This window comes from Phoenix dactylifera, chromosome 14 (genome assembly GCF_051530095.1).
Source record: "Phoenix dactylifera cultivar Ajwa chromosome 14, Ajwa_hap1_PhDact_Kaust_v1.1, whole genome shotgun sequence".
NCBI classification, from domain to species: Eukaryota; Viridiplantae; Streptophyta; class Magnoliopsida; order Arecales; family Arecaceae; genus Phoenix; species Phoenix dactylifera.
Genome location: NC_143203.1, coordinates 2,252,663 through 2,261,868, shown reverse-complemented (window position 1 = coordinate 2,261,868; position 9,206 = coordinate 2,252,663). Strand labels below are relative to the sequence as shown.

At 40.3% G+C, this 9,206-nt stretch overlaps 1 non-coding gene across 1 annotated transcript; it reads right to left on the bottom strand.

Annotated features, from left to right (window-relative positions):
* Positions 1-6,151: 6,151 nt before the first annotated feature.
* LOC149751292 (small nucleolar RNA R71) lies at positions 6,152-6,257 on the bottom strand. The gene has a single exon (XR_016398389.1). It is a non-coding gene; the product is annotated as a small nucleolar RNA R71 (small nucleolar RNA).
* Between the last annotated feature and the right edge of the window lie 2,949 nt (positions 6,258-9,206).

Here is a 9,206-nt window from a genome sequence, read left to right as displayed (position 1 = left end):
GAGGTTCATCATTCTATTCTACTGGGTAGCCACTACATGCTGCTAGGTGTCACTGGTGGATGGTGGGACTCACAGGGATTATCTCGATGATCAATAAACCCTAATGAGTAGAGTTGGAATCGTTCCAATCCATTGAAAGGAGTTTTCAATGATATTGTGATAGAGATCATAATATATCTCACTATCAGTCAGAGTAGAACCTATGGGGTCACACACATTAGAAGTATTGACCGATCCGATGGTTGAATCGTGATTAGGAATCACAAGTAATCAATTCGATTGATATTCAGTTGAAGAAGGAACAAAGGGAATTAATTAATTGGACTTGAAACAAGAGTCCTACTTCGAGTAGGATTCCTAGAGTCCTAATTGGATTAGGACTGGGAATCCTAGTTGGAGTAGGACTGGGATTCCTACTTGAAATAGGATTCCTACAATCCTAATTAGATTAGGAGTTTTGAATTAAAATTGGATTCCTACTTGGAATAGGATTTCTAGAAGACCTAATTGGATTAGGACTTCGAATTCAAATAAGAGTCCTAATTGGATTAGGACTAAAATTAAATATGTCCTAATTTGGATTAGGGTTTCTTAAGTCACAATTAATTATTAATCTAATGAATCAATAAGACTCCTAATTGGATTAGGATTGAAGAGTTCAATTGAGTCAAAATTGATTTAAGTTCTAATTGGATTAGGACTTACCTAGATTGGATCCAAATTGGTTCATCCTTGGGCTAAGCCTAATTGGATTAGGGCTAAACCACATTAGGGCCACCCAATCCTCATTAGATGAGGATTAGGGCATCACAAGAAGGAGGGGATCACACCCCTCCTCCTTGATTCCTTTGGTGCGGCAAGGAGAGAGGGAGGCGCCCCACATGGCATAACATCAAGGGCTCCTAATTTGTAGGAGCCCTAGATGCTTTAAAAGGGGGTAAAGAAGAGGCGCCCTGATGGAATGAAGGCTTCTCCTTTTCAGCCATGAACTCCACCCTCCTCTCCTCTCTTTTCAGCCGCAAGCAAGAAAGGATCAAAAGAAGTGTGGTGGCGGCCTTCTTCCCTCTCCATCTTGGTTCCAACGCAAGGGAGAAAAAGAAGGCTGCGGGGCTTCGTTCCTCTTCTTCTCCTCTTTCATCTTCTTCCTCCTCCCTCTAGCATTCAAGGGTTGATTGAAAGGGAGGAAATCAGCCATTCAAAGTTGTCTCTGCAAGGGAGCTAGCACCCCGGGGAGACAAGGAAGCTTTGATCGGTTTCTGCTTCGTGTGGATACCCGTAGAGGCCGGGCACTTGAACGGCTTCAAGTGAACCTTCATCCTAAACCACGAACTTCAATTTGCGGTGATCATCTACCCGCACAAGGTGAAGATCTGATCTTCTAATGTTTTAAAAAGTTTTTAATCCTTATTTATCTACGAACAGTTTTTGAACAACGTTCATGCGATGAACGGTTGATCCCGCGCATGCCTCTTCCGCTGCATCTGAATTTTTTTAAATTTCAGCGGCATGATCGGGGTTTTCTAATAGTAACTTCGGCTCACCAACAAACCTTACAACCCTTGATTCAATCTCCTGATTGAATCAAGTAAGAAAACAGTTTGGAAAAAGATACAAGGACAGCTTCTTAACAAGCAAATATGAATCAATATGAACAGAGTAAAGTTAGAAGCCCTCAAACAGATTTCAGAAGAGGAAGAAAGGGCTTCTTGAACTCTGAGTCTCCTCTTTGAGTGCACTGAAGATCTGATGTCAGAAGAAGAGCCTTGAATGCGAAGGAAAGACTTCATGAAATGTATTGAATGTGTTTCTTCCTTCTTTTGCTTGTCTTTTCTCTCAATGGACTCTTGGTAGTTGGAAAATACTTAATGCACAGATGGAGTAACTCTCTTGTTGTCTACTAATGTTTATTCTAGCTATTTAAACAGTCCCTTTTGAAAAATAGCCGTTAGACACTGATTTGTGGCCGTTCTGCACAGTCTGCACCTCCTGACAATGTATCCGTTGGGGTTGGAGTCGACTCGCTCGATCTGGAGTCGACTCGGTTGTTGCTGGAGTCGACTCATACTTTACTGGAGACGACTCGCCCACTGTTCAGGATTTGAATTAAAGTGTCGTCCCAACCTGGAGTCGACTCGGTCCAATCTTCGAGTCGACTCGCCAAGATTTGAAGATGACTCGACATTTTGGAGATGGCTCATTCTCAGAATTTCAGAGATCTATTTTTCTGCATTTCTCTCTCGAGTCGACTAGGATCCTCTTGGAGTCGACTCGGCTCTTAGAGCCCGAAAAACCGATCCTCTGTCTGTTGATTTGAGCTGCTTCGGAGTCGACTCACACTTTGTTGGGGTCGACTCTCGAATTTTCGGAGTCGACTTGTTCACAAGGTCACTGAGTTTGGTTTTCTGCCTTTCAGTCCACTTTCCTCTGAGAGTCGACTCTTGGCATGATTAGGAGTCGACTCGCCAAACGTTGGAGTCGACTCGCATCCTTCTGGAGTCGACTCGGTAACATGATCTAGAAAACACTTCTCTGTCTTTCTGTCTGTTACTCCTTGGAGTCGACTCGGAACCGTCGGGTGGTAAGTGCTTAATAATTCATAAATTAGTTATCTTTCCATAGCACTTATCAATGTTCTTAAACTAATAAATACATATTTTACTAGAAAATTGAATAATCATTGAAATAAATTTGAAATATGTTTTTGGTTACGATTTTTTATGAAAACTGCAGAAAAAAATATATAAGGAGGAGATTGTGTTGATTCTGTTTGGTAACCTGATGAAGTTAAGGTTATAATTAAATAGGTTTTGGTCCTGGCTCGATCAAAAGTTATAATTTGCTAAGGAAAATGTTTGATTAACCCTTTTTATTAAGTCATGGTATTGTTTCTAGTCTTGACTGGTCGAGTTCGATCTGAAGCAGTTTAGCAATAATTAAATTTGGAAGACATTGGGCTCGAGAACAAGTTCAAGCAACTCAACGATCATGACCCACCGCAAACCCAAAGCCAATTTCCAACCAATTCGTTACCTGTCTTCATATAAAATTTATAATAATAATAATAACTAAAAATTCACGATTCACTGTTCATATAAATAGTGTCCCGTTAAAACACTATTCATATGAACAGTGTTAAAAAAAAAATAAATTAAAATGCCGAGAACACTGTTCATATGAACAGTGTTCCGTAAAAACACTGTTCATGTGAACAGTGTTAGAGAAAAAAATAAATAATACATAATAAATAAATAAATAAATAAATAAATAACAATAAAAAAAAATAAATAAATGGCTTGGCTACTGTTCATCTTCTTCCCCCGAAGAGCACCTCACGCGGCCGCCCACCGTCCGCGGCGACGATCCCGTGACCAGCATCTCCGCCTCGTCTTTCGCCTGTGACGCAGCCCGCAGCCGAGATCCAACTCCGCCATCAAGCCGCGTCGAAATCCCGGCGTCTCCCCGTTGATCCCGCGACCACCCACCGTCCGCAGCGTCCTCCCGACGATCCCGCGACCAAATCCGCCGGCGACCAGTCGTCCGTGATTCCAGTCGGCCGCAATCAGCCGCGTGCCCACCATGCCCGTGCGGTCGACTCTTCCCAGCAGCGGAGATCCGGCCCCTTCGCCATCACCGCGTGCGGCGTCTTCTCCTCCAAGATCAGCGAACCAGCCGCGTCGAAATCCCAGCATCGTCGCCCAGTCTTCCGCCCGTGGCGCATCCGGAGCGATCAGATCCTCCGCCACTTCATCAGTCGGCACCTCTCTCCGCCATCACCGACCAGATCCCGCGGCCCCTCTTCCTCCTCTCCCGCGATCTGCATCCCGGCACCATGCCCCGGAATCAGCCGCCGTGATTCCTTCTTCCCTCTCTCCGCATGCGCCGGACGGCTATAAAAGAGGAGATTACTCAGCGAACAGGGAAGAGGGAGGAGGGTGAGAAGAACCAAGGAACAGAGCATGCTCTGTTATGGTGCCGAGAAGAATAAAAAAAAGAGGGGGATGCTGTGTGCGGATGAGTTAGAGAAAGAAAAAAAAGGAGAAAAAGAAGGAAGCACTTGAGACGGATGGCGTGGAGCATCTCAGCAAGCCGATCAAAGTCGCCGAGCATCATGAGCAGCTAAACCTCGGTTTAGGGGTTTGATGAAGCCATAGAGGAGTATTCGTTTCATTTTTATTGATTTGAGTTTGTATTGTAAGAGTGTTGCATGATGAAGAATTTATCAATTGATCTTTATGATTTATCCAATTTATGTGAATCATTTATTTTGCATAAAATATTTTATATAGATTGATCTATTTCATCGAATCCAACACCTGTGGTTTGGAGGAGATATTCATGTGACATCGATTTCATGTTTAATGATTTAATGATCAGATGCATCATGCTAGGTTAGACAGGTCATGCTTATCGTTAGAGTAGATGGTTTGTGCTAGACTTAGATGATTCATGCTGGGAATTAGTTATAATTTTCTTTTATGATTGCTTTGGCTTGTAGTCGGAAACAATCAAGTCTTAAATACAACTCAATCATTGAAAGTGTCACGAATATAAATCTATCGGTGGATTCTAGCCCTAAACACCTCCCTCCATAGATAATTCATACTATTACATCCATATTAATTCTTAGTTTTTATCATTTACTCTAGCTTATATCCTTTGAAGTAACTATTCAATTAGGAAAAAATAACTTGTCTCCAATCCCTGTGGACCGACACCCGTAATCACTATCCTATGGGATACGTGCTATTGCGTGGTTTATTTTTGAAATTGAAATAACCGATCAATTTTTGGCGCCGTTGCCGGGGATTGCTAGCATAGTTATTTTTCCTATCATTAAAAAAAAATTTAATTAATAAAAAAAACTTTCAAATATATATATATATATCTAAAATAAAATAAAAAAAATATTTTCTATTATTGTTACTTTTTTAATCTCCTTTTTCTCTTCTACTAATTTTTTTTTTAATTTTTTTTTGGTCTTATTTGATCAGGAATCGAAGAGGAGATCTGGGCTATCAAAAAGGAATGCTTTAGAGGTTTGCTTAAAAAAATTTTAAATTGCTGGAAAAATCTCCTTTGGTAACCTCTAAACCTTTCTTATTTAAATTAATTATTAGCTTGAAATTTTGTGGTGATTGTTTGCTTTTAACTTTAGCAGAAGTGTGAATGTATGCCTGATACACATACACCAACTAATCTGCACTTAGTAAGGGCAATCACCCCAACAAGATAAGAGCCAGATTTCATCACCGGACTCTTGCCCAATTTAGGTGAACTCAATCTCACATAGTGTCACTTTAATTAAAATCAATTAGACATTGGCCCCTAGGGACATTCGAGCTCAATAGGACGAAGATCACCGAAAGTTGCACCAATTTCGCTCTGTGGCTTAGTTGATGTCTAGGCAAGCTTTGTCCCTATAAGGGAGACAGTTCATCTGTTCGAGGCAAGTGGGTTTTAAGTGGGACCTTTGCGAACGCATCGTGACCCCTCCACTTACCTGGGAGCTTACCTGGTCAACTCGGTTCATTAGACCGGATTGGAGGCTTAGGTGCCCTCTTCAAACCAGTTAGGAGCTGTCAAGTGGTTTTAGGACAAAGACTAGGATTGATATGCTTTTCTCTTTTATTGCATGCTTGACTGATCGAGTACTAGTGTATGCAAGGGAGTCGTTCTAGAGTACTTGACCTATTACCTTTTGACTCTGAAATAGAACGAACCCTTAGGAACATTCGAGCTAAGATCAGAACATTAGAATCATCCCCACCTTTTAAGATGGCTGAAGAACAACCCAAACTCCTGAGGGAGTACTTTACTCCCACTATTTACACTTCCCCATCTTGCATTCGATTACCTGAGGTAGCAGCTGTACAATATGAAATAAAGTCTAGTGTGATCCAAATGCTCCCATCTTTTTATGGGCTCACCAACGAAGAACCATATAAACACCTAGATGAATTCCTTGAGATTTGCACCACTGTCAAGATTCAGAACTTTACTGACGATGCTCTAAAACTTAGATTATTCCCTTTCTCCCTTAAAGATAGAGCCAAACAATGGCTGAATTCTTTAGAAGCTAACTCGATTCGTTCTTGGGATCAAATGCAACAAGAATTTCTTAAAAAATACTTTTCCATAGGAAGAACGAACCAGTTTAGACGTGCCATTACAAGCTTCTCCCAAACTGAGGGAGAAGAATTTCATGAAACTTGGGAGAGATTTAGGAACCTAATCCGTAAATGCCCTCATCATCAAATACCTAAGTGGCAACTAGTGCAATATTTTTATGACGGATTGACTGAACGAAACCGTCAGATGATCGATGCTGCATGCGGGGGGACTTTTATGCTTCAAAATGAGCATGAAGCATGGCAATTATTTGAAAATCTTAATGAAAACTCCCTCCACCATGCCTCCTGTTCTCGACAAGCACCTCCGAGTTCACAAAGAAAAGGAACCATTTGTGAAATAAGTCATTCTATGGACCTGTCTAGTAAGGTAGATACATTATCCCATAAGATTGACCAACTGATGACAGGAGGGCATTTCATTAGCCATTCCCAAGCACAAGTATGTACTATCTGTTCTAGCCCATCCCACCCTATTCATGAGTGCCCCTCAGCGCCCCAATTCTCCGAACTCGTGCAAGAACACATCAATGCTGCTCAAACACAACCCAGACCGGGTAGTGACCCATTTTCCAATACATATAATCCGGGATGGCGGAATCATCCAAACTTTTCTTGGAAGCAGCAAGCTTCGAATACTGCCCAACCCTATTTCCAAAATTTTCAAACTCCACAAAATATTCATCCCTACCGTCCATCGACTCAATTTCAACACACTCCTCCTCCACCCCAAAGAAACACAGCCTTTGAGGAGAAAGTGTTGAACGCCCTTCAAGGTTTGGAAACCATTACACAATTGGTGCACTCTCACACGCAATCAATCGCCAAGCTAGAATCCCAGATGGGGCAACTAGCTAATGCACTGAACAAGCGAGAGGAAGGAAAGCTTCTAAGCCAACCATTAAGTAATCCTAGGGGACAATACATGGCTCAAGAAAATCAACTAAATGCAATTCATCATGAACAAGCCAATGCTTTGACTACCCTAAGGAGTGGACGTGTAGTAGACAATAAGATTGGGGAAGATAACAATAAGGAAGATGAAGAAGAGGATAGAAATATGTCAAATGAAAATCTAAAACCTTCTTCTTCTTCTTCAGCTAGTCCACCTTCTGCCAAAACTCACATCCCAAAGGCTCCATTTCCTGAAGCTCTTAATTCACCCTCTCCCTTTGGCAAAAAGGAAACTTCACTAGAGGAGATGATGGAGGTTTTCAAACAAGTGAAGATCAACCTTTCGCTTCTTGATGCTATTAGACAAGTTCCCTCCTATGCTAAATTTCTTAAAGACCTGTGCACCCAAAAGCGAAAATCTAGGACATATGTGCCTAGAAAGGTTTTCCTAACTGAGCAAGTGAGTTCTATTCTCCAACACAACACCCCTCCAAAATTCAAAGATCCTGGTGCTCCCACCATCTCCTGTGTCTTAGGAAATAATTTCATTGATCGAGCACTCTTAGATCTAGGGGCAAGTGTCAACCTTTTATCTTATTCAGTTTATGAGAAACTTGGGTTAGGAGAATTAAAACCAACCTCGGTATCCCTTCAATTGGCTGATCGATCTGTAAAAACACCACGTGGGATAATTGAAGATGTTCTTGTCAAGGTTGACAAATTCTATTTTCCAGTAGATTTCATCGTCCTTGATATGGAACATGAGCCTAATCCTAAGAAACAAATCCCAATGATCCTTGGGCGCCCCTTTTTAGCAACAGCCAATGCATCCATCAATTGTAGAACGGGGGTAATGAACATATCATTTGGGAACATGAAGGTAAAATTAAATGTGTTCAATGCGGACGACCAACCCACGGAGAAAGTTGAGTGTTTTATGATAGACAAAATAGATGAACTCATAGAAGGAGATGCAAAAACTACCTCACTGTGTCTAGCTGAAGACAATAAACTTAGCGCTTGTTGGAAGGCAACCCAATTCTCTTAGATTTCTTTTTTAACATTGAGGACAATATTAGGTTTAGGTTTGGGGGTATTCATCTTGATTTTCATTTCTTGATTTTCATTCAAAAAAAAAAAATTATGTTCATAAAATAATAAAATTTTAAATAAAAAAATTTTTGTTTTTAAAAATCTAATTTCTATACATGAATGCGAGAATGATAAATACACAAGGTATATAAAATCTAAAAAGCCCAATGACTAGTCGGAAGTAATATAAATTTAAGTTCTTTTTATTAAGTCTCTCTTAGGAAGTTATAAGCTAATTAATACTTTGGAATTTCACTACACACTGGTCGACCCTTCTAAGGTCTAGGCTCGACAATATGTTGATAGTATAGTAGCAACCTTGGACCCTAATGAATCATTCTTATCTAATTCAAATATATATATATATATCATCAATAATAATGGATTTAGTCAGGAACATTGAAAAGGGCTACCTATTGTCAAAGGTCAAGTGGGCTTGTGATGAGAACTCCGAGCATAAGTCCGTAGGGGAGTCTTGATGCCTGACACCTTGTGCCAACTGGTGTGAGAGTTGTCGACTGATTGCTCGTTACACGGAGAAATCACCACAAGAGTAAAAGTGCACAATTTATATATCTTTTATGATGTTAGAAAAAAAAAACTCTGTATTGACCTTGAAAAAGACAATAGTGTGAAAGCCGTCGTTGTAAAAATTCGAGTAAACTGGAATATTACAGATAAAGCCCGTGAGGTACTAAAGTAAACATCCACAACTCTTGAAATCCTGCAGATAAGATGATTTTGAATCAGTGAGCAGGTCCTTTCGACCAATCCTTGGAAACTACTAGTATTAGCAATATTTTGGAGATCCGAACCCTTAGCTTGTGTATGGTCCAAATTTCATCGAGCACTCCAGTATAAATGAGTCTTACAACTCCCTAAATGGAAACTTAATAACTTTAACTTAGATAGCATACTAACCTAGAATTTGGGCTGACTTAGTAAATAAAACCGTGTGTGCTTTGAAATTTTCATCATTTATGTATCTTAAATTATATTTTAATAAAAAGAGAGAGTTTTTTGAAATTCTTAGCTAGTGTGCATTTGGAATTCGATTTTCACTTCATAGATCAATCGAATTTAAAAAAAAAA